This window comes from Oryctolagus cuniculus, chromosome 20 (genome assembly GCF_051225735.1).
Source record: "Oryctolagus cuniculus isolate XC-2025 breed Fujian yellow rabbit chromosome 20, ASM5122573v1, whole genome shotgun sequence".
NCBI lineage: Eukaryota > Metazoa > Chordata > Mammalia > Lagomorpha > Leporidae > Oryctolagus > Oryctolagus cuniculus.
Genome location: NC_142886.1, coordinates 28,570,717 through 28,597,320, shown reverse-complemented (window position 1 = coordinate 28,597,320; position 26,604 = coordinate 28,570,717). Strand labels below are relative to the sequence as shown.

Here is a 26,604-nt window from a genome sequence, read left to right as displayed (position 1 = left end):
GCCACACGACCTCTCTGTGCCTCAGCTTTCTTACCAGAAAAATGGAGTTAATAAACGACCATAGAATTTCTATAAAGCTGAAATGAGATGATCTGTGCCTGGTGCTCAGAGCAGTGCTTCATATATAGTAGCTTAGCCACTCTCCTCGTTACCAATACCACCAGAGCATGCCACAAAACTCCCAAGACTCACTTCTTTCCTATTTTGCCCAAAGGAAATGAAGGTTTGAAGGGCTTAAGCAACTGGCTCCAGGTTAGTCCTTTGTGACAAATCTCAAGCCAGGAAGGGTAGCACCCAGGATGGCACCTGTTTTGGGTCTTATGTTCTCAACCCCTTCGTCTCACTTGAGAACTAAGCAGAGGCATTTCCTGTGGCTCTCTGGTGTAACAGGCAGCACAGCCGTATCTTACTCTCAATGGAGATGAAAGATGATTGAGGATGCTGTTTGTCAGATCATAAACACTCAATCCACGACAGCTACTGTAATTGTGATGGTTACTACTGTCACCACAGAGCTGATGAACTTTCAAGAAAACTGCATGCAAATTTTCCATATCCACCATACTGTAGACTCACCTGAAGAGCTGTCTGTCTTAGGGAATTCAGCATTGAACTGATAAAAACAGGATTCTCCCTGGTAAAGTAAATAAAATTGCCCTGATTGATGATCCCCTGCATACAATGGGAGCTCCTCTGCTCTCTCTCCTTGGAAGCCAGGCTTCCAAGCTATTAGGAACAAGAGACTGGGCAACATTGTAGTTTTAGGAAAAGAAGTCCAGTTTCAGAAACCTATAGTGCCACAGACTCATCAGTATGAAAGAGCTTAAAAAAGAGGGGGGGGGGTGACTCTTCCCTCTCTGTCTTTTAAGGCCTTCTTCAAGGGAAGTTGGAGACCACCATGTCAAACCCAACTTACCTTTCTCTGCTGATATTCACATGAACACAGCACGAAGTCCCTGGTGTGGGCCCACAGGCAGCCACTGTGGGGTTGTACCCCTAGCATTTGGGGAAAACTTCCTGACTAATCAAATGGCATTAAATCACTGCATTTATTCTTCCAACCAAGTGATTGTCTCTTCCAAAAAGAAACCTGCCCTATGGCACCAATTTCCTTCTTTTGCTGAGTGGTCTAGGAAAAAAATAAAAATGTAAAAACAACAATGAATCCGTGACAATTAAACTGGCACCGAATGAAAGCCACAAATACATAATTACCATGTCCCACTTGGTACAATACGCTCCAGAGTTGCCAAAAACTGCCCACTCTGATAGCAGTTGCCCTTCTGCAGGCCCCGGCTCAGCAGCTGCATCTCAATGAGCCCAAGTCGGCTGCCTGGAATGGTTTCCCTGGTAACAGGGTTCTGGCTGAGAGGGACATTGATTACCCTGAGGAATGAGTTTCCACTTGGAGGGAGACTGGGTGAATGCAAAAGCAGAGAATTTGGAGGGGGAGGAGGGTCCACTGGGGTATGGACTCATTGGAAGACCCAGGAGGCATCCAAAGCGTGTCCCTCCCTGAGCCAGAGGAAAGTAACACAAAATTGGTTCCTTGAAGACTTCCGAGGCAAGGCCTGGAGTTGAAATATCCTGTCCTTTCCTGATTCCCCTCCATTCCTTATCAGAAGAACTGACCTGGTTTGCAAGAGACTTGGAGTCTAGTCCCAACTCTCATTAATTCACTAGGTGACTCTGGATAAACCAAATCTATGTAAAACCAAGAGAATTACAATCAGCTGGTTTTTCTAAGGCACAAAGATTAAAATCACATGTAAAGGGGGAGAAGAAAAAGACTCCATGGAAGCAAAGTGAGAGAATTTCTAGGTCAACAGCTGTCCTTTTCCTCATGGCATCTGTATTTTGTAAAATTCTCCCTCCCCATCTCCAACATATTTTTTACAAATAAGTTAAACATTTGTTTCTAAGGTCGCCTTGGAAATAAAGTTTAAGGATGCCACCAGAGTGGGCCACAAATGGAACAAAGTGAGTGTTTCACTGTATCAAGAAGCTCCACTGTTGCCCAGGGCTGGGAGCAGCTGGAGCAAGCCCCTTTCCTGTTACAGTCATATGATTCTCAGAATGGCTCAGTCCGCCTCTTCAATCATGCGTTAATGATTGATGAATGATATACCCACGGACTGTTGGAGAAGGAGAAAGGGAAGAGCATTCTAGGTAAGGGAACGACATATGTAAAGAATCTATGGCTGAAGGAAGTAGGTTCACATGAGGCCAGGGGAGAAAATGCCAGTGTGGTTAGAAACCTGAAAACAAGGCACAGGGGGCAGAGAGAGAAATGGGGAAGCAAGATAGGCAGGTGTTGGGTCATGCAAACCTTGGGGACCATGCCAGTGATTCTGTTTTTTATCCTAAGAGTTTTGAGAGCTATTAGCAGGAGAGAAAAGTGGAGGTAACACGACAAGATTTTGTTTAGAAAACATTAACTTAGTTAAGGACATGGTGGAACAAATAAAGAGTCTATTGCCATGACCCAATCAAACACATGATGTTGGCTTGATGGGTAATTTTGAAGAGGAGGGAAGGGCTAATATGTGTGGAGGTTATGATCCTCTTTCTTCTTCCTCTAATTCCAGGGAAGTCTCCTGATTCATCTGCCTCCCCTTGTTCTATATTCTTTCCTAGAACTTGTGTGCTGATTGTCAATGTCTCAACCCCAGGGAATGGATTCCCTCTGCCCCCTACCCCAGTAGTCACCATCTCTGTCCTCCTACTTGGCACATTTCTAGTCCTTGGGCACATAAACTTTCTTACTTATTAAGTTTTTCTCTCATAATAGTCACTTACAACAGAGAAAATGATTAGCAAACACACATGTTTAAAGCATCATAAAACAAAAATCAAAAATGAGAGAGATAAATTTCTTCCTTCTCACTCCTAGATATCAAGAGGTGGTGCGAGTTTGTCTAGGAACAAAAAAATCCAGCCCCAGAGTCTTCACATGTCCAAAAGTATGCTAAGAGCTGAGGGACAATTTTTGTGAAACCTGTCCCAGTGATCACTTGAGACTGTAGATACAGTCTTGACTGAATTCTAAGCACCCAGTCGGGTGGGGAGCAGAAAGAGGCACGTGATACTTCTGCAACCCACCTCTCAAAGATGGGTAATTTGGTTCCAAAGGGCTGGGGGTGACTGGGCAGGAGAGGCTGGGGCCACAGCCTGGGCAAATGCTGGCCCTGATTTCAGGTGAAAAGGCAAGTGTGGAAGTTACACATTCTTTGGTATTTCTCCCATCAGGAGGCAGGGCCTGTGTCCCCTCCCCTCAACTCTGGGTTATATGGCTACACTGGCCAAAGCAACTTAATGGAAGAAAATGGATGTGACACTGTGCCAATTTCTCTGTCACACTCCACAAGCCTACCACGCTTTCTGCTTTAGAATACATAGACGTGGGTATATACAATGATTTTATTCAATTTTCATTTTACTTGAAAGGGAGTGAAATCTTCCATACACTGATTTACTCCCCACGCCCTTAGTCGCTAGGGCTGGGCTAGGCCAAAGCCAAGAGCTAGGAAGTCAAGGAGGATCTTCCATGTGGGTAACAAGAGACCCAGGTACTTGGGCCATCACTTGCTGCATCCCGGGTGTGAATTAACAGGAAGCTGGAATGAAGAATGAAGCAGGACTCAAATGCAGGCACTCCAATATGGAATGCGGACATCCCAAGTGGCATCGTAACTGCTGTGCTAAAGGCTTCAATCTACACCATTACTCTCATTTCAAATGGATACTTTCTATTTTTTTTTATTAATAGTGGCTTTCCTTAGGAGCATAACTACTAGATGGCAAGAAAAGCACCCAAAGTTACAATATGAACAGTCACCAACAAGTAAATTATCAATCAGACACGAAGCTAGAAGACTTCTGAGATAATAGCGTAATTCAATGTGACTATGAGGACAGCGTTTGTTAAGGTTTGATTTACAAGTGACCTTTTCAAGGAATATAACCATAAAGGGAAGGTTACCTACATAAACTCTTCAATAAATTACAACTGCTTTGTGTGTACGCATGTGTGTGTGTGTGTAGCCAGAAGCTCAAGATTATTGTAGGTTTATTTTATTCCCTTCTGAATTTCAATCTATACCTCCCCTGGGGCCCATTTCTGAGGACAGAGAATTTACCTATTTCCAGGTACAGACATTTTGGAATTGTCTGGAATGCCTACACACTCTCTAGGAAAGGGTCACAAATCAAAAGAATTTTCAGATGTATTTCTTCAAAATCTTTTTTATATGAACTTTCTGTCCTTCCCCCCTAAAAATTCATATGTTGAAAACTCATTGGCAGTGTAATGACATTAGGAGATGGTAATTTAGGTCAAGAGGAAATCAACCCCACGAATGGGAAAGAAGACCCAGCCAGCACTGTGACGTAGTAGGCTAAGCCTCCACCTGCAGCGCCAGCATCCCATATGGGTGCTGGCTGCTGTCCTATCTGCTCCTCTTTTTAACCAGCCCTCTGCTATGGCCTGGGAAGGCAGTAGAAGATGGCCCAATTGCCTGGGCCCCTGTACTCACGTGGGAGACCCAGAAGAAGCTCCTGGCTTTGGATCAACCCAGCTCTGGCAGTTGTGTCCATTTTGGGAGTGAACCAGCAAGTGGAAGACCTCTCTCTGTATCTTTGTTTCTCCCTCTCTAACTCTGCCTGTTAAATAAATAATTAAGTCTTTTTAAAAAAATAAAAATAATGGAAGCTCCAGAGAGCTGCCCTGTCCCTGCCACTATGTGAGGACACAATTGCAAGGTGACTTCTATTAACCAGAAAGGCCTTCGCCAAACGCCAAATCTAGTGGTGTCTAGACTTCTGGACTTCACAGCTACCAGAACTGTGACAGACTGGCTGTTCAGGAGCTACCCCTTCTACAGAATTTCATTACCGCAGTCTGAATGGACTAAGACACAGCTGTTGAGCAGAAGAGTGACAGTGAACTTGGAGGGGAAACCGGAGACCTGGTTCTCATGTTTCCCTGCCTCTCCCTAGCATTGTACCCTGGCCTCACAACGAAGTCTTTCTCCATCTGTCTCATTCTCATCTACAAAAACAAAAAAATCATCTGGAAGGGTCATGCAAACCCCAAACAATTAGACTTTTACACTTTTGACAGGGAGTAGGATCAGAGTCCCTTGGTCATGACTTTGGAGGAGAGTCAGAAATCCCCAACCCAATCCTCCTTCCAAGGGCATATGCATTTGGCTCACTGTGTCCACTGGGGAGGCTCCTCAAACGTGTCTGCTCCAAGAGCTTGGTCAGCCCAAACCAAGACAACTTGTACAGTCATTTACAGGTCTGGGGTGGGGAGGTACCAAAACTGCTTCTCTCGCAGAATTAGAGAAAGATGATGTTCCACTTCCATAGCTTCCCAAAACCTTCCTGATGACAGCAAGTCCTCCAAGGCTAGGTCCAGCTGCCAGCTGTGTCTTCTCTGCTTCTATCTAGATCTGAAATGCCACAGAGCCAGAAACTTCTGAGCTGCTTCCTTCCTATGTCCTCGTTCCCTTTCTCAAATGCAAATCACCCTCCTTTTATCCTGAGACCTTTTCTGAGATAGCAGAAAATCCAGAGATTAGTTTTTGTGCCCTGTTGACCACACAGAGTCTTCTGACAGTGCAGAGGATACACTCCCCCAAGGAGCCCAGCCAGGGGACCCATTTTCCCCAACAATGGGGGTCATGGTGGCCTCAGACTCAACAGGAGCACTCTGGATTTACTGGGAGCAGTTAGGAAGGTGCTGGATGGGGGTAGGGACTGAAGGGATGGTTTTGTTTGTCTTTTTTCTTTTTTAAAAATTTTATTTAATAAATATAAATTTCCAAAGTACAACTTTTGGATTATAGCGGCTTTTTCCCCCCATAACCACCTTCCCACGCGCAACCATCCCATCTCCCACTCCTTCTCTCATCCCATTCTTCATCAAGATTCATTTTCAATTATCTTTATATACAGAAGATCAATTTAGCATATACTAAATAAAGGTTTTTAAAACACTGATGCTTACTCAGAGGAAACACAAAGACTAGCAGAAAACAGACAAGGCCCCAACAGAGAGGAAGTCATAGAAGAACTGAGTGTAAGACAAAGAGAACATTGCAAGTCAGTTGGCAAGGGATGTACTGGTCAGAAAGTGTGGGGGTAATTGGCCTTTAAAGTAAGAAACCAAGATAAGCAAGTTCCCTGTCTCTCACATCACACACAAAATACATTCCTGCTTAGAGACAGAGGCCTAATGGTCAGGAGCACATCTTTGAGACTACTGGGAGAAAATAGTGGGCATTGCCTACCATGCTTATGCCACTTGACGTAGGAAAATATTTCTTAGAAGAGGCATTAAAAACACAACATATGGAGCTTCACATTTATAAACTTGCCAACGTTAAAATTTTAATAATTGGCGGGCACCGCGGTTCACTAGGCTAATCCTCTGCCTGTGGCGCCAGCACCCGGGGTTCTAGTCCCGGTTGGGGCGCTAGATTCTGTCCCATTTGATCCTTTTCCAGTCCAGCTCTCTACTGTGGCCCGGGAAGGCAGTGGAGGATGGCCCAAGTCCTTGGGCCCTGCACCCACATGGGAGACCAGGAGGAAGCACCTGGCTCCTGGCTTTGGATTGGCACAGCGCCGGCCACAGTGGCCAGTTGGGGGGTGAACCAATGGAAGGAAGATCTTTCTCTCTGTCTCCCTCTCTCACTGTCTAACTTTGCCTGTCAAAAAATTTTTTTAATAAGCATGTAATACAAATATAATACTGAAAATCATAGGGTATAAAATTATATAATACTTTCCAGAGAAAGAGTTGGTAGTCCAAATATATAAAGAACACCAAATCTGTAAAAAAAAAAAAAAAAAAAAACCCTAAAAGAAAATGAACAAAGGGGGTGAATGGGGAACCTGATGAAAAGGAAACCATAAGGTCAATACACATATGAAAATCTCTGAAAATCAAAGCAATGCAAAGGAAAAATCACTCATGGCAGAGTATTCTTGCTGAGTAGAGAACACTAAGACATGAGTGACTTGACAGCTGCAACCAGGTAGTATATAACTGAAAGCTAAATTGAATAATGCCCAACTCCAGTAGATTTCCCTTAAAGCATTTAGACACAGAGTTTGTAAAAATAAATGAGGGGTAGGGATTAGGAAAGAAGAGCAATGGAGAACCAGAAAGAAAAGAGGATCCAAAAATTACTGACACTTATTCCAAATGTCCCAGCTGAAATCCTGTCGGGAGCAGACAGTAAAAGTTGGAATAAGCCCAAATCAGGTTAGGGCCCACGTGGAAGACTGCCTGTCAAAATGCCCTGCATGCCCAGGGTTTATAATTCAGGGGGAAGAAGTGGCTGGCGCTGCGCGGCAACTTGGCCAGACAACCCCGATCCTGCTCCTGTACCTGGGCTCTGCTGTTCAAATCAATATTCGTTAGCAGGCGGAATGAGCTCATTTCACGCATGTTCTAATTAGACAATGGAGATGATTACAAAACACCTGCAATGTTTGTAATCGTTTAAAATAATGAGAATCAATATCAGTTTCCAAAGACACCATATGGTAAATGCTCATTCCAGGCATGTGGTCCCTCACAGGCTCCCAATGTCTCAAAACTGGTCATTAACATTTTTTTCATTTGCAAGAAGTTGCCCTCTGTTAATGAACTGGCTGCCTGGGTGCCTTCTGCACAGTGACCACCTCTACATAATCCCTTAATCATAATGTGAAGCCTGTGCCCTCTGGAACACTTGGCGTCCATACAAAGGACACCCCCAGACTCAAGAGTCGTCCAATATCCTTCTTGACCCCTGCCACAGGCCCTTTTCAGGTCTCCGACCTCCTAGTCCCTAAAGCAGAGGTGCTCAAATAGGGAGCTTTTGACAACACAGGCATGGGTCCCGCCCTCTCTCTCTGAGTCAACTGGTCTAGGGTGTGGACCTAGGAGTCTTCATTTGCAACAGATTTCTTGGTGGAGTACTTGAAGGTGTTGATCTAGGGACACTTTGAGAAGCACTGGGCCAAAGGATGATATTCAGCCTTCCATTCCAACCCAACACCTTTCCCACCTGTAGGAGCCACAGGAAGAAGAGTAAGGATTGAGGAGGACTGCAGTTTCCTCCATATTTTTGGAGCAAACCTTTGGGTCACACCTTGTAAGGTGGGCAGGGAGCACCATATAAGCTATGTTGAGGCAGAGGCTACACTAGGCATTTCCACATTGTAGTTAATCCTTACTAAAACCCCAATAAAGAAAAAACTGTGGTAGAGGCCAAGGTAGCCAAGAATTGGAGAAGTTAGAGTTCTACAAGGGTTTTGTGTACCCAAGGCCTACATTTTGTCAACAACAGAATACTGTCCATATGACCACAAATATGGGCCACATCATTCCTCACCCAGAACCTGTTCCCTTCATCCTGTGGGCTCTCTCGACCATTGTGCTTTGTTGAGGAGGATCCTGTAGTCCAAGCACATAAACAGTACAGATTTCCAGAGCCCACAGCCAGTATTTACTCTCTTCCCTCACACTTGTTCTTAAACTCTCCCCTCTGCATAAACTGAGCACACAGTCCTTTTGTCACTTTGCTCTACATCCATTCTGATCCACCAGAAACGTGCGTCTCAACTTCTGGTATACATGGGAACACCCTGGGAACCTTGTTAAAGGGACTGCAAGATCACAACATAAATATTATTAAATGCACAGGTATAATTGAGCCAAGAATTAGCAAATCTGGCTCAGAGGACCTGGTGCAATGGCAAACATGAGCCTTGATCCCAAACACATCCTGACTCCAATCAATTCTAATGTTTTTCCTAGAGCAATTGAGCTAACCTCTTGGAACATCAGTTTCCTCGCCTATAAAATGAGAAGAACTCCTACTGCATGAAAGTTTGTGATTAACAAGATACTAAAGAAGTGACTTAATACCATGGCACCCTCTGACCGCCTCCACAAAACTCTGCAACTACTCCACCCTCCAGTATGCCCCTTCTCTCTTCCTCTCATTCAACTTCACAAGCCCAGGAGCCCTGGCATTTTTGCCTCACTTCTAAGGGCAAGGAAATCACAAGCTTTGGCCACATTAAACACAAAGCCAGACTACAACAGATCTCACAACACAACCAAGGACTCCTGGTTCCAGAGAGATGTCGTTTCCAAGGTCTCACAGGCTGAGGCCAGAGGGAGCTCAAGAGGATTAGTGTTCACAAGCGTACTTCAAACCATCCATGTGAAAATGAAATTAAAAGATAAGTTTCTAGAAAGGGCATTTGGTATAACAGTTGAGACAATACATGGGAAATTCACATCCCATATCAGAGTGCCAAGGTTCAAACCCTGGCTCCGTTCCCATTTCAGCTTCTTGCTAATGTTCACCATGGAAGGCAGCAGGTGATGGGTCAAATACTTGTGTCCCTGCCACTCACATGGGAGGCCAGGATGGGAGGCCAGGATTGGGACCTTGGCCTAGCTAGCTCTGGTTGTTGATGGCATTCGGGGAGTGAACCAAGGGTTGCAAGTGCTCTCTCTGTCTCTGTATTTTAAATAAAATGAAAATAAATACAATTTTTAAAAAGTAAGTTTATGTTGGTACAACTAATTTTGAAATCCAGGCAACCAAGGATCGTCAGAAAGTTGCAAAAAAATGTTTTTTTAAATGTCAAAGCATTATCTAGTAAAATGTTTGGACAGTCAACTTCAATGAACAGATGAGAGGGGCTTTTAATCGGTACCACAGTTGTCTGGGAGCAATCGGTACTTACGAGACCTTTAAAACCATCCCCTAGACTTTTGCTGAAAACCTACTTAGTGTAGAAATAAGAAAAATATTTGTCTTTAAAGTGTTACATTAAGACCCATCTCCCTCACAGCAGCTTTGTTTACATTTTCAATGTGTATTATCCAGTCCTTGGAAGAAAGCCTTGGAGACACAAAAGCAAACTTCAGCTCAAATAGGGAAAAATCCAAATAAAATCAGAATCAGATTCAGAAAAATGCCAAGTAGCTCCCAATACACGGTTGCCAGCTCGCTCCTTTCTTCCCTGGCCCCAAAGTACTTCTAAAATCCCTCCTCCAAAAACGCCCTTCCTTAGGGTAGCTTTGCTTTCAACTGTGCCAAATCCTCCGTCCTCAGATGTCTGTCTCAGGAGATAATGGCACATCTGCGGGGGGCTTCCAAAAGTTTACAGAAAATGCTGACCATAAAAAAAATTTATGCATGGATTTCAAAACTTTTTGCACCAAAATAAGTGTATCTTTTTAAAAAAGATTTATTTATTTGCCTATCTGAAAGGCAGAGTGACAGAGTGGCAGAGAGAGATCTTTCATCTGCTAGTTTACTCCTTAAAGTCCTGAAATAGCCAGGGCTGGGCCAGGCCAAAACCAAGAGCCAGGAACTCCTTTTGGGTCTCCCATGGGGTTGGCAGTAACTCAAGTACTTGGGCCCTCATCTGCTGCCTCCCAGGTGCGTGAGCAGGAAGCTGGATCCTAATCAGGCATTCCAACCCCAGCACTCTGATACTGGATGCAGACATTCATTAAAAAATTTTGTAACAAAATAAACTTCTCTTTTGATTCCATTTTCCAGGAACTTTTTGAAGTTCCCTTATAGAAGTGGAGTTCTGTGGGAGTGCCCCCAAGTCCAGTTTACCTTCTGCTATCTGGAAATAAAAATATCTGGGGGCAGGGGGCAGGTATGGTGATGGGGCAGGATGCAGGTATCATATTGGAAGTAGAAGGAATATTTCAATGCTACAAAAACTTAGAAAGTCATTATACGCATGTACCTACTCTTGTCTCTATTTGGAACTCTGTTCTCATCCAGGAAGTGACTTGGTAAAACACTTCTTGGGATAACATACAGGCATGTCTTAGCCCAAGGCAGTGTGCTTGGAGAAATGTACAGTATCAAAGGAAGAAAAACAGATAAAACTGAAAAATCATAGATAGGATTGATGGCAAAGTTTGCTCACGGGCAGGCAAATTCACCAGGCTCCCTGAGAGCTTTCTTTCTTCCTCCTTTGATGCTTTGAAAGACCTAAGCCTGTTGTTTTAAATCGTCCCCATAAAACACTGCCTGCTACAGAAGCTGCAATCACGATTCTCCCGGCATTGGCATTTGTCACCGGGGCTTGTAATTCACGGCAATTCATAAACTTTTTCAAAACGCTGTGAATGTAACTTCAGGGGGTTAATAAAACAGCTTTCTACTCCTCTACTTCCTTCCATTGATAACTTATTCAAGTTGTAATTGCCCATAATGCGCACTCTCTATCACATTACTCCTCACGCCCCGCGCAGTTTCACACCCCATCCATCACTCCCAGCTGTCAGCAAAGCCCTCACTCTGTCCTGAGCACAAAAATGGGGCTGCTTCTGTTTTCACATCTAGCGGACAAACCCCTGCCCACAGGCGTTGGCTCAGCGGTGTCCTTGTGGAGGATCCCATTGTCCTCTGCCCTTTTGGGGGACAGGCATTTAGTCCCAGGACTGTCCCTATTCCAACCACATGTCCCATGGCATTGGGGCTTCTTGGTTAGATGGTGGAGCCATCAGAGGATAGCACTGACTGAGTCCCTACTGGATAAGGTGTGGTGTTGAATGGATCACAGATCCAAGAGTCAGAAGATTCCATCTCAGGCCAGCGCTTTCTGTGGGAATGTGGGTAAGCCACTCAACCCTGGAGCCTGGCTCCTCCCCTAGAAAGTGCAGGCTATACATTGTGCACCCCTATTCCACAGGGCCCCTGCAACTGTCTCAAGGAGTCATTCTTTCTGAGGCTCACTCCAACTCACACAGAATCAGATATTTCCCTGCGATTTTTCCCAGGTAGAAATATCAATGATTGAGGTCTGGGACCAGGGGGGAAGGGAGGCTGGAGAGGTGGGACTCGTCCCCCAGGAGCAAACTCTGAAGGGTATTGGAGGAGGTTTAATTGCTTATAGTTGGAAAGAGAGACGTCTCTGAGCCTGGTGGCCCTGAGAGGGGCAACATCAGCATCAAGGCTACAGCCAGGGAGCAGCTAGTGTCCCTGAAGCAATAATGCATCCTGAGATGCTTGTCCCCAGCCACCCTTGCTGGCGGTATTAACGGATGCCAGCATTTCAGACCCTTTGTTCCCAAGCCAGAACCAGTGGCCTCCCTTTCACACACCCAGACTCTCCGAAGCCTGGAGTTACAGCCTTTAATTTAATTAAGGGCCTTCCCGAGTGAGAATAATCCCATCTTCTCTGAAGGCCCTGACAGATCCAGCCCAGGCCCCAGAGTGCGGCACTCAGCTCTCCCAGGGGAGCTGACTAACCAGAAAGCAGTATCTTGGTTCCCCATGGTCCTTTTGAGCCTCAGCCATCCTTGATCTTGTTATAGTTCCCCACAACAAGTGGCAGCAGTAGGTTGGCCCAGCAGGTGCCTGAATGTAACCAAGAAGAGGGGAAATCTTGGAGATTGCCAAGAGACTTCCCAGGACCCCCATCATCCCAAAATGTGTTCCTCTTTACAACACATGAGGGAAAACAATTGGTTTCCTATACCAATCAAGGCTGAGAAGTGGCTATAAAAGGGAGGGAGAGGAAAGAAGTAAAATCTTCCCTGAATCCCACAGTTAAGCCTTTGGCCCATTGCCTGAGCCCCTGGGAGCCCTAAGTCCCTGGGGAAGAAGCAGGTGTAAGAAAATTCTCTTTTCTGCAGCTGCTACCATTTAACACAAATCATTTATTTCATCTTCTTAGCAATCTCAAAGTGTATCCAATGCCACGAACTGCTCTCTCAACATCTTAAGACTTAGCATTCCCTAGTAGGACTTCCACCCGCGCAAGATTGCCTTCTTTGTGAGATTTACATTAGCAGGGAGTCTGTTATTAGCTTGATATTTTATCTCTGACACTGTGAGAAATATTGCTGCCATAAACCCAGGTGCCCTTAGTAAAAGCTGAACTACTTGGCAAAAGCTAATAAAGTGACGAACAAGGAAAGCAATTGGCTATGAATATCTTAGCAGCCAACAAGACAGCTGCCCCCCAAGTCGGTGCTGCAGGCCCGTGCCCTTGCACACATGCACACACACACACACACACACACACACACACACACCCTCCCTTATCACACTCCCTACACGCTGCCACAATTTCCTTTTCTCTTGACTTCCCTGATTCATTCCCACCTAACACAATTCTCTATAGGCCAAGGGACTCACTTGCTATATTATGGACCAGCAGATTCAGCCCCTGTGAACAATGTAGTGGTCCTGACTTTAGCAGGCACAGGAAACAACTGGGAAGCTTGCTAGAGGTTCATGTTCCCAGCCCCGACCCCCGTTTGGAGCTCTGAGAGCAGGATGGGGTCTGCGAATCTGTATGTGCAACAAACCCCTCCAGGAGCTCCAGGGAGCCCAGATTTTGGTGAAGGCTGCATTTGCAGACAGGAAGATAAGCAGTGCTGGATCTACACACCACCATTCAGGGAACAAGGCAAGATGGGCTCAGTCCCCACTGGAGAAAGCTTAGTTATCAAAGTGCCCCTTGGAAGGTCTCACCAGAGTGGCACCGTCCCCTGCCCTGCCTGGCAATGCCAGCCGAGTTTCTGCATATATAGCGGCAGGTGCGGGAGAGGGGATGCCTGCTCGCTTGTATTAATGAGCATGCGCTCTGGACGCGCCCTAAGGAATTTGAATCAAGTCAGCACCTCTTCCTCCGACTTTGACTACGGATTCAGGAAAACTTGCCCTGGGAAAGACTCCTAAGTGTCGTTTCTGGACTCAGTGCTGACTGGTGTATTTGTTGGCCCTCACTGGTTGACAGATTCTGGTACGCCCAGTGATGGCAATATTGGGTGTGGCTCTGAGGATAATCCTTATCCACCTGCTGCTCCAATTCTGGTGATGAGCAATAAAGATGAGGCTGCACACAGCACGTGTCTGCATTTCTGACGGAGCTTCTCTGCCTGGGGAGGAGGCTAAAAGTTAAGAGTGGGCCACACCATGATGCAAAGAAAGCCTGGGCCAAAGAGCTGGTGCAGCACTGTGATTCTCAACACTGACAACGCAATGGCATCGCTTGAGGAAGGGAAAAATCTCCACTGGGGAAGCAAACTCAGTGATCTGGAATGAGGCTGGGAAAGAGGTTTTTTTAAGGTTCCTTGGATTATTCTAAGGTGCAACTGGAGTCAAGCATCACTGCCTAAGAGAACATCCAGAGAGCTTCAAGTCACGTACTCAGGCTTCACGGCAATCCAGCGGGGAGCTCAATCATAAATTGATGCACAGGTCTCAAACCCAGAGACACTAATTAATTTGGTATGGGACTTTTAAGATCTACCCAGGTAAGGTGGGTATTGTGACACAGTGGGTTACACTACAACCTGGGACTCCTGCATCCCATATTGAAGTGCCTCATTCAAGTGCCCAAATACATTGAATTTCTGATCCTGCTTCCTGGGAGATAGTCAATGATGACCCAAGTATTGGAGTTCCTGTCCTGTGAGAGATTCAGATGCCTTTTTGGGCTTCTGGCTTTGCCTTGGCTGTTATGGATATTTGGGGAGTAAACAAGCAGATGGACGATCTCTCACTCTCCCTGTTCTTTCCTCCTCCCCATCCTCCACCTCTCTCCCTCTCCCTCTCCTTCTCCCTATCTCTGTAACTCTCTATTGCCCACTCTTCTAAGTAGATGAAAATAAACAAACATTAAAAGATAAAACTTGTCCAGTGACGGCAATGTGCAGCCAGGGTGGGGAGTGGCTGGCTGGGGCGTGGCATGCAGGAGTCAGCCTGCTCTTGGTGATCGAGTGGGAAACACTGGATTTTTCAATTGAGACTAAATTTAAGCTTTGTCACAGACTTGCAGTTCCAACTTGGACAAGTCACCAGCACTGGGAACTTGAGCTTTATGATTCTATCTCACGGATCTGGTGTAGGAATTAAATAAAGCCACTTGAAAGTTCTCTAAAGACAGGTGACCTGCTAGATAAGCACTGCTTACTCAGCTGATTGCTGTACTCTTTCTTTGCCAAAACTCAGTATTGACGGGGATTACACCTCAGTAAGAAGAGAGAGGTTCCCAGACGGATCATCATGACAACAAGGGTGTGTATGATTAAAATGCATTTTCCACCATTCTTCTCTCTAGCCTTCACCCTAGATACAACTGAGTATATGATGTCCCAAATTAGAAAAGAGGAAGCAGGCCGGCGCTGCGGCTCACTAGGCTAATCCTCCGCCTTGCGGCACCGGCACACCGGGTTCTAGTCCCGGTCGGGGCACCAGATTCTGTCCTGGTTGCCCCTCTTCCAGGCCAGCTCTCTGCTGTGGCCAGGGAGTGCAGTGGAGGATGGCCCAAGTCCTTGGGCCCTGCACCCCATGGGAGACCAGGAGAAGTACCTGGCTCCTGCCATCGGATCAGCGCGGTGTGCCGCCGGCCGCGGCAGCCACTGGAGGGTGAACCAACAGCAAATGAAGACCTTTCTCTCTGTCTCTCTCTTTCACTGTCCACTCTGCCTGTCAAAAAATAAATAAATAAATAAAAGAGGAAGCAAAAGCTCATGAGGTTTACAGTGCAGGGTTGATGTGAACCTACCCCAAGCATCAGAAGCAAAATCCAACTTGGTTCCACTGACTGAAGATCCTGACCACTTTTCATTAGGCCAATGGTTCTCAAACTGCCACAAAACAGTATTGAATCCCACCCTCAGGAGTTTCTCATTCAGATTTCAGTCTGCAGTGTGGATCAAGAAATGTGCATTCTGAACAGGTTCCCAGTTACAGCTACTCACATGACCATACTCTGACATCCACTGAACTTTCTTGGTTGATACAGAACTGCTCTGCCAACTGACACAACCATGAGCATGGAAAAAAAAAAAAGGTGGAGCAGGGTTGCCAGAAGGAAGATAAAGATACGAACAATGTAAGCATTATAAATTGCCCCCCACTTTTATGCATATAAGGAAACAGCTCCATCAGAGACATAGAAAGTGGGTGTTTCCCACTACATGAGGAAGGGCACAGGAAAGGAGGCCTTAAGGCTACAGAAAGTGTCAGGAAGGGCTTTGGTGTTGTGGACTCGTGAAAAACTGGGACCCCAAGTCCTCGAGGTCTGAGTCCAGTACACCAGTCACACGGCTTTGAATAAGTCAACGCAACTCTCTAAACCACAATTTAATTACCTATAAAGTTGAAAAAAATAACAGAACCTAGTTCACAGGATTGCTTTGGGAGCATTTTAGTAAGATAATGAATGCAAAACATATTCATTTATTTGGCATATATTAAATCCCAATAACTGCTAGCTGTTACATATGAGTACAATCATTATTAATTCTGTCGCCATCCCCCACCCCCTGCCACCATCAGCAAACACCAGCTAAATGCCTCACCAGGTAGAGTGCCATGAAATGTGGCCCTCCCTCGGGAGCACTGCCCAACCGTGTAGAAGGCACCACCCTACACTCTGTCACCAGCAGCAGTGCCTGTTCAAAGTACAGAATGGCATGGACTTCTCAAATTCAAGAGAAACAAAATGGATATTCCTTTGAAACTCTTCTAATAGCCTGTGAGCTAGCTCCCTGAAAATATGTTGTGTTGTCACTGAACCAACACCAGGAACTGGTTACTTGAGAGCTGACTTTCTCCCCTAGCTTCTGTATCCCAGTCTGCTCTGGGACGGTCCTGGTCTCAGCCCCCAAATTTCTCCGTCCCAGGACATCCCTCAGGCCCAGGCAAACCAGGACAACTGATCAGGTGCCCTTTCTGTCCCATACCTAAGTACTTTGCAGTGAGATGAATATTTTCATTACCAGCACAGGGAAGCACACCTGAAGGGTAGAAAGCAAGGTATAAACCAGCTCTCTTGCCCTAGGTGAAGGCACAAGTGATAGATGGTCCCGATGTCCCTAATCTCAAATCCTCCTATTCCCCTGCAAGAAGTGAGCCCAAATGAATACATTTATATGAGGATGTAAAGGATGTTTATCAGCTTAAAACTATTCCTAGTTCAGGGATTTTACATTTCAAGAGAGAACCAACCATTAGCTGAAGACCTAAAGTAATTATGAGTAGAGAGAGACTTGTAAATGGTGGTATGGAATTTAGGGCAATGCACTCTGAACCCTGGCAACTGTAAACTTCTAGTACAAGTATTCCTTCCCCTGCACAAGGCAGTACATCAGAATCACCCAGCTCAGGGGTCAGTAAACAATAGCCTACTACAGGCCAAGCCCTGACCACTGTCTATTTTTATAAATAAAGTTTTATTGCAGCACAGACTCATTCATTTGTTTGCATACTATCTGTGGCTGACTTCTTGATGTCCCCCAGATACTAAGTGGCTGCAAAGGAGGCACTACAGCCTGCAAAACCAAACATATTTCCTATTTGGTCCTTTACAGACTAAACTTCTTCATATTCAAAATGTGGCTCATGGGCCAGCATGGGCACCATCTAGGTGCTTGTCAGAAATGCAGAATTTCTGGGACCAGCATTGTAGCACAGTGGGTTAAGCCACCACCTGCAATGCCAGCATCCCACATAGGCAACAGTTCCTGTCCTGGCTGCTCCACTTCTGATTCAGTTCTCTGTTAATGTGCCTGGGAAAGCAGTGGAGGATGGCACAAGTGCTTGGGTCCCTGCACCCATGTGGGAGACCTGGAAGAAGCTCCTGGCTCCTGGCTTTGGCCTGGCCAGCCCCAGCCATTGTGGCATTTGGGGTGAACCAGTAGATGGAAGATCAATCTCTTTCTCTCTCTCTTTCCTTCTCTCTCTCTGTAACTCTGTCTTTCAAATAAATAAAAAAATCTTGTTTAAAAACAGAAGAAAAGAGATAGGAGCCAAGATGGTGGAATAGTGAGGGTGCGCACCGATAGTCCGGGAAAAGATAGTTTAATAAAAGTGGAGTTACTGTAGCCTCAGTAAAAGGCTCAGGGAAAAATTGCAGAGGAAACTCTTCTGGATCTAGTGGATGTGACACGGAGGACCTACGGGGAGAGCTAGGTCGCCCACCGCGTGGAAGCTGAGCCGCGGGAGCTGAGCCGCTGCAGAAGCCGAGCCACAGAGTGTGCACGCCAGCGCAGAAAGGGGAGGTGAGACAAAAACCCCGGTAACCCAAGACACTGGTGGGGAAAGGCAGAAAGAGCCTACAGGGAACGAGGCCTGAAGCCCCACTGGGGAAAGTTCACCAGGCTGACTGGAGGAGAGAAAAAAACGAATAAATAAGGGGAACCGGCACGGACATTAGCCTCTCTCTCCACTCACCTTACAAAGCCGAGCAAGACAAAGAGCAGGAGCCATTTTACGTATGTAAAGCGGCACCCACCATTAGCCAAGCAGAAAAACTTGACTCTGGTGGGGAGAAATAACAGGAGGTTAAGACCTAGTGAAAGTATGGAGCTAACGAACTGAGACTGTGAAAATCGGGGGGGGGGGGGTGGAACTCACCGGGTACACAAACTCGGTAACCTGGGCAACCTGGTGAGAGACTGCGGAGAAATTTGAGACCACAATGAGGGCTGCATAAACTCTGTGTGGTCCCAGGGATAAGCAGACGAATACCCACAGGAGCCAGATTTCATACAACTACCCTCAATTCCACTCAGCTGTGTGGAATTACTTCCCAACTGAGTCAAAAAAAAAGAGAGAGAGAGAGAGAGAGAGAGAGAGAGAGAACGAGCGAGAGAACAATCTGGGTGAGTCACCTTTGGCACACCCTTAACCTTGAAGAACCAAACAGAGCTCTCTGGCCACACCCATCACAGCCTCTAAGGATCCATCAAAAGCAGACAGTCCACTTAATCTAGAGTCACAGTATAACGAGAAAAAACACCATACCGAAGAAACCAAAGAATACCTCCAATATGCCAAACAACAAATGCAGAAACTGAGGTAACAAGAACAAGGAAGACACTATGACGCCCCCAAATAAAACAGACACCCCAATTCAAGATTATGAAGATGATGAGATAGAAGAAATTAAAGAAACAGATCTCAAAAAATTGATCAGAATATTAAGAAGTTCACAAAAAAATTCTTGAACTACAGAAATCCTTAATGGACAAGATTGAAAATCTCTCTCACGAAAATGAAATATTAAGGAGGAATCAAAATGAAATAAAACAACTAGTAGAACATGAAACTGTGATAGTGACGAGAAATCATAATGAAATGAAGAATTCAATACATCAAATGACAAACACATTAGAGAACCTTAAAAACAGAATGGGTGAAGCAGAAGAGAGAATATTGGACTTGGAAGACAGAGAACAGGAAAATATACAGTCAAACCAAAGAAAAGAAGAGGAAATTAGAAATCTAAAAAATATTGTCGGGAATCTTCAGGATACTATTAAAAAACCCAACATTCAGGTTCTAGGAGTTCCTGAAGTCATGGAGGGGAGAAAGGATTAGGAGGCCTTTTTAGTGAGATACTAGCAGAAAACTTCCCAGGTTTGAAGAAGGACAGAGACATCCTAGTACAGGAAGCTCATAGAACCCCTAATAAACATGATCAAAAGAGATCCTCACCACGACACGTTGTAATTAAACTCACCGCAGTGAAACATAAAGAAAAGATTCTAAAATGTGCAAGAGAGAAACTTCAGACTACTCTCAGAGGATCTCCAATCAGACTCACAGCTGACTCTCATCAGAAACCCTACAAGCTAGGAGGGAATGGCGAGATATAGCCCAGGTACTAAGAGAGGAAAACTGCCAGCCCAGAATATTATATCCTGCAAAGCTCTCATTTGTGAACGAAGGTGAAATAAAGACCTTTCACAGCAAACAGAAATTGAAAGAATGTGTCACCACTTGTCCAGCCCTGCAAAAGATGCTTTAAAGATGTGTTACACACAGAAACACAGTCATCAATATGAAAGAAGGTAAACGAAGGAAACCTCACAGCAAAAGATCACAGGAAGTTCAAAACATATGTTAGAAAATATCTTTGGCAAATGGCAGGGCAAAGTTACTACTTATCAATAGTTACATTGAATGTTAATGGCCTGAACTGTCCAGTTAAAAGACACTGATTGGCTGATTGGGTTAAGGAACAAAACCCATCTATTTGCTGCTTACAAGAAACACATCTTTTCAACAAAGATGCATACAGACTGAAAGTGAAAGGCTGGAAAAATATATACCATGCCAACAGAAATGAAAAAAGAGCGGGTGCTCGCTTCGGCAGCACATATACTAAAATTGGAACGATACAGAGAAGATTAGCATGGCCCCTGCGCAAGGATGATACGCAAATTCATGAAGCGTTCCATATTTAAAAAAAAAAAAAAAGAAAGAAAAAAGAGCGGGCATAGCCAACTTAATATCGGACAACATAAACTTTAACACAAAAACTGTTAGGAGAGACAAAGAGGGGCATTATATAATGATTAAGTGATCAATTCAACAGGAAGATATAATGATTATCAATGTATATGCACCTAATTACAGGGCACCAGTTTATTTAAAAGATTTGTTAAGGGACTTAAAGGGAGACTTAGACCCCAATACAATAGTACTGGGGGACTTCAATACTCCACTCTCAGAAATAGAGAGATCAACAGGACAGAAGATCAACAAGGAGACAGTAGATTTAAACGACACTATAGCCCAAATGGATCTGGTACCAGACCAGACAGGGATGCCCACTCTCACCACTGCCATTCAATATAGTTCTGGAACTTTTAGCCAGAGCTATTAGGCAAGAAAAAGAAATTAAAGGGATACAAATTGGGAAGGAAGAACTCAAACTATCCTTCTTTGCAGATGATATGATTCTTTATTTAGGGACCCAAAGAACTCTACTAAGAGACTATTGGAACTCATAGAAGAGTTTGGCAAAGTAGCAGGATATAAAATCAATGCACAAAAATCAACAGCCTTTGTATACACAGGCAATGCCACGGCTGAGGAAGAACTTCTAAGATCAATCCCATTCACAATAGCTACAAAAACAATCAAATACCTTGGAATAAACTTAACCAAGGATGTTAAAGATCTCTACGATGAGAATTACAAAACCTTAAAGAAAGAAAAAGAAGAGGATACCAAAAAATGGAAAAATCTTCCATGCTCATGGATTGGAAGAATCAACATCATCAAAATGTCCATTCTCCCATAAGCAATTTATAGATTCAATGCAATTCCAATCAAGATACCGAAGACCTTCTTCTCAGATCTGGAAAAAAATGATGCTGAAATTCATATGGAGACACAGGAGACCTTGAATAGCTAAAGCAATCTTGTACAACAAAAACAAAGCTGGAGGCATCATGATACCAGATTTCAGGACATACTACAGGGCAGTTGTTATCAAAACAGCATGGTACTGGTACAGAAACAGATGGATAGACCAATGGAACAGAATTGAAACACCAGAAATCAATCCAAATATCTACAGCCAACTCATATTTGATCAAGGATCCAAAGCCAATCCCTGGAGTAAGGACAGTCTATTCAATAAATGGTGCTGGGAAAATTGGATTTCCATGTGCAGAATCATGAAGCAAGACCTCTACCTTTCACCTTACACAAAAATTCACTCAACATGGATTAAAGACTTAAATCTATGACCTGACACTATCAAATTATTACAGAGCATTGGAAAAACCCTGCAAGATATAGGTACTGGCAAAGACTTCTTGGAAAATACCCCAGAAGCACAGGAAGTCAAAGCCAAAATTAACATTTTGGATTGCATCAAATTGAGAAGTTTCTGTACTTCTAAAGAAACAGGAAAGTGAAGAGGCAACCGACAGAATGGGAAAAAAATTTGCAAACCATGCAACAGATAAAGGGTTAATAACCAGAATCTACAAAGAAATCAAGAAACTCCACAAGATCAAAACAAACAACCCACTTAAGAGATGGGCCAAGGACCTCAATAGACATTTTTCAAAAGAGGAAATCCAAATGGCCAACAGACACATGAAAAAATGTTCAAGATCACTAGCAATCAGGAAATGCAAATCAAAACCACAATGAGGTTTCACCTCACCCCAGTTAGAATGGCTCACATTCAGAAATCTACCAACAATAGATGCTGGAGAGGATGTGGAGAAAAAGGGAGACTAACCCACTGTTGGTGGGAATACAAACTGGTTTAAGCCACTATGGAAGTCAATCTGGAGATTCCTCAGAAACCTGAATATAACCCTACTATACAACCCAGCCATACCACTCCTTGGAATTTACCCAAAGGAAATGAAATTGGCAAACAAAAAAGCTGTATACACATTAATGTTTATTGCAGCTCAATTCACAATAGCTATGACCTGGAACCAAATGCCCATCAACAGTAGACTGGATAAAGAAATTATGGGACATGTACTCTATAGAATACTATACAGCAGTCAAAAACAATGAAACCCGGTCATTTGCAACAAGATGGAGGAATCTGGAAAACATCATGCTGAGTGAACTAAGCCAGTCCCAAAGGGACAAATATCATATGTTCTCCCTGATCAGTGACAACTAACCGAGCACCAAAAAGGAAACCTGTTAAAGTGAAATGAACACTATGAGAAACAGTGACTTGATCAGCCCTCACCCTGACTGTTGATGAACAACTTAATATGTTATCCCTCTTAGTATTTTTTTTGTTTGTTCTACTTAATACTTTTGGTTGAATACTGTAATCAATACACAGTTATTCTTAAGTGTTGAAACTTAACTGAAAAATAATCACTGTTAAATATAAAAGTGGGAATAAGAGAGGGAAGAGATGTGCAATTTGGGACATGCTCAAGCTGACTTGCCCCAAATGGTAGAGTTAGAAACATACCAGGGGATTCCAATTCAATCCCATCAAGGTGGCATGTACCAATGCCATCTCACTAGTCCAAGTGATCAATTTCTGTTCACAATTGATCATAATGATAGGACTAAGATCCAAAGGTATCACATAAACAAGACTAGTGTCTGCAAATACTAACTGATAGAATAAAAAAGGGAGAGAACGATCCAACATGGGAATCGAGATACACAGCAGACTCATAGAATGGCAGATGTCCTAAACAGCACTCTGGCCTCAGAATCAGTCCTTAAGGCATGCGGATCCAGCTGAAAAGCCCATGCGAGTATTTCAGGCATGGAAAGCCAAGACACTCTGGCAAAAAAAAAAAAAAAATGACCTAAATGAAAGATCTCCGCGAGTGAGATCCCAGTGGAAAGAACAGGTCATCAAAGAAGGAGGTACCTTTCTCTGAAGGAAGGAGAGAACTTCCACTCTGACTACGACCTTGTCTAAATATGATCAGAGTCAGTGAACTCAAAAGGCTTCCATAGCCTTGGAAACTCATGACAAGAGCCTAGGGTGATTACTGATGCCATAAACAAGAATGTCAATTTGTTAAGTCAACAACAGGAGTCACTGTGCACTTACTTCCCCACGTAGGATCTCTGTCCTTAATGTGCTGTACATTGAGATTTAATGCTATAACGAGTACTCAAACAGTATTTTTCACTTTGTGTTTCTATGTGGGTGCAAACTGTTGAAATCTTTACTTAATATACACTAAACTGATCTTCTGTATATAAAGAAAATTGAAAATGAATCTTGATATGAATGGAAGGGGAGAGAGAGCGGGAAAGGGGAGGGTTGCGGGTGGGAGGGAAGTCATTGTGGGGGGGAAGCCAACGTAATCCATAAGCTGTACTTTGGAAATTTATATTCATTAAATAAAAGTTAAAAAAAAAAAAAAAACAGAAGAAAAAAGGTCCCAGGAGATTCTTGGACATATTAAAAGTTTGAGAGGCATTGCTATAAGGGGATTTTACAAACTATCCAGGCCTGTGTGCACATGCTGTCCCTCTCATCTAGAGGTACAGCGTATTTCCCCTCTCCATGAATCTGGCCAGAACTTCAGACTTGCCTTAACAATGGGAACTGGCAGAAGAAATTCCGTGTGTTGTAGGACTTGCCCTTATGGATCCAGGACATTCCTTTGGAACCTGGCTGCCACTCCCAGAGGAAGCCCAGGCTTCCCCACTGGTTTCAGGAGTCCATAGAGAATCCCCAGAAGATGAGGAGCAACAAGGGGCTCCACCTCCACTCAGCAACGAGGTCTCGGATGTGAAGAGCAACCTGCCTGACCCAGCCCAGCCTACATAAATATAGTTGTACGAGTGACCCCAGCAACAGCACAGGGGGTGCACTGTTTGGTCAGTATCATGACCAAACAGTATCATGACCAAACAGTATCATGACCAAACAGTATCATGAGAAATAAATTGTTGCTGTTGTCTGGTTATGAATCAACAGATAACTCATATATTTCTAATACTCAAAGTAAACACGTAGGCCAGTGCCACGGCTCACTAGGCTAATCCTCCACCTTGCAGCACCAGCACACCGGGTTCTAGTCCCGGTCGGGTACCGGATTCTGTCCCGGTTGCCGCTCTTCCAGGCCAGCTCTCTGCTGTGGCCAGGGAGTGCAGTGGAGGATGGCCCAAGTGCTTGGGCCCTGCACCCCATGGGAGACCAGGAGAAGCACCTGGCTCCTGCCTTCGGACCAGCGCAGTGTGCCGGCCGCAGCGCGCCAGCCATGGCGGCCATTGGAGGGTGAATCAATGGCAAAAGGAAGACCTTTCTCTCTGTCTCTCTCTCTCACTGTCCACTCTGCCTGTCAAAAAATAAAAAAATAAATAAAAATAAAAAACAAAGTAAACATGTGGCCTCTCTGCCAAGAATCTCTTCCTGTACAGCGGCACCTGGCAAAGAAAACATCAGTCTTCAAAGATGGCCTGACAAAGGCTGTCCTGGCCCTCTTGGGGAGAGGCAAGAGGCAGCCTCCCCTCCTCCACTCACCATTCTGGAGGAGAAAGTTTTGTTGCCTGACTAGTTGGTGGCTGGTGTTCTCAGCTCCTCTTTGGGCTTGAGGCTGCAAAGCAAGCTTCGGATGAGCTGGTATTTCCAAGGCATGCTTCTCTCCCAGGGACCTACACAACTCATCTGATGAGACCTGCTCTCTACATTTAGATCAACACTGTTTTATCACCTCTTCCTGCCTCCACCAATTGGAGCTATCAGCCAAGCATGTGCTGTCCTCGTAGTGACTGAAGCTTCTGGATTAAGAGGGAGAGTCTAAAATCTCTCTTCCCACCTCTCTTTGTGTTTTCTTCCCCTTCTTTGCCATAGGACATTTCTTCTTGTTGCTCTCCTATATTTTCCTCCTCCAGGGACTCCAGAGCACCTGCCCCTTGTAATCCTCATTAAACCAGTCCCTGGCACTAATGTTGGGGCCACTCAGCAGCACAAAGATATCTACCTTTACCTGGAACCCAGAGTCCAGGAAATCCACTAAAGAGGCCCACACATGGACACGCCAGGGGTCAACTAGGAACCTCTCTCTATCTTTAAAGAGCCAATGCCTTTCAAATACAGCTAAAAAGCCCATGAGAGTTTCTCTGGCATGGAAAGCCAAGACCCTGTGACCAAAACAAACAAACAAGCAAACACCTAAATTGAAGATCTCTGTGAGTGAGATCCCAGTGGAAAGAACAAGCTATCAAAGAAGGAGGTACCTTTCTCTGAAGGGAGCAGAGAACTTCCGCTTTGATTATGGCCTTGTCTAAATAAGGTCGGAGTTTGTGAACTCAAGAGGCTTCCATAGCCTTGGTAGCTCATGACAAGAGCCTCGGGTGATCACTGCCTTCATAAATAAGAGTGTCAATTGTTAAATCAGCAACAGGAGTCACTGTGCATTTACTTCCCCATGTAGGATCTCTGTCCTTAATGTGTTGTACTATGCAAATTAACAGTAAAACTAGTACTCAAACAGTACTTTATACTTTGTGTATCTGTGTGGTTGCAAACTGTTGAAATCTTTACTTAATATTTACTAAGTTGATCTTCTGTATATAAAGATAATTGAAAATGAATCTTGATGAAGAATGGGATGGGAGAGGGAGTGGGAGATGGGATGGTTGTGGGTGGGAGGGAGGTTATGGAGGAATAAGCCTCTATAATCCAAAAGTTTTACTTTCAAAATTTATATTTATTAAATAAAAGTTTTTTTTTAAGAGCCAATGCCTTCTTAACCCACACAGTTGGAATTCTAAATACTCTGGCAGTTTCATTTGTCCACCCCACCCCAAAATCCTGTTTTCTGTTCACATCCGTGGTTGGAAGAACCCTGTGTCAAAGATGAGATGAACCAAGGTCTTCTGACACCCCTCCCACCTCATACTACCAAACATAGTCAGTTCCACACACACACCACCTCTTCAGGGGCTTGGTCTCTCGCCTTGTTGCAACTGATTAGGTCTGCCTGTTTCAATGCTATGGAATGATGCAAAGACCAGAGTGTGCAGTAATATGGCCTAAGTTTATATCCCATCTGCTGATTAGCTTTGGACAAGATGCTTACCCTTTCTGAGGCTCCATTTCTCCATCTGTGAAAATGGAAAAACAATACTGGCTTTCCCTGTTATAATATACATGGGATCTTCAGTAAGTTCATAGAAATTGCATGGTATAAAAAATGCATGGGTTTCAAAAATCTTTTGTTCTGCAAAAAATCTAGCTTTTAATTCCATTTTCCCCAGAATTTTCTTTTTTTCCTTAAGATTTATTTATTTATTTGAGAGTCAGCGTTAGACAGAGGGAGAGACAGAGAGAATGTCTTCC

The 26,604-nt window shown here is 44.4% G+C and overlaps 1 protein-coding gene and 1 non-coding gene across 39 annotated transcripts in view; one reads left to right on the top strand and one right to left on the bottom strand.

Moving 5' to 3' along the window:
• NRXN3 (neurexin 3) overlaps positions 1 to 26,604 on the bottom strand; it is a 1,793,247-nt gene that overhangs the window by 1,595,557 nt on the left and 171,086 nt on the right. The gene's annotated exons all lie outside the window — the stretch shown is intronic.
• LOC127484678 (U6 spliceosomal RNA) lies at positions 20,148 to 20,254 on the top strand. The gene has a single exon (XR_007911843.1). It is a non-coding gene; the product is annotated as a U6 spliceosomal RNA (small nuclear RNA).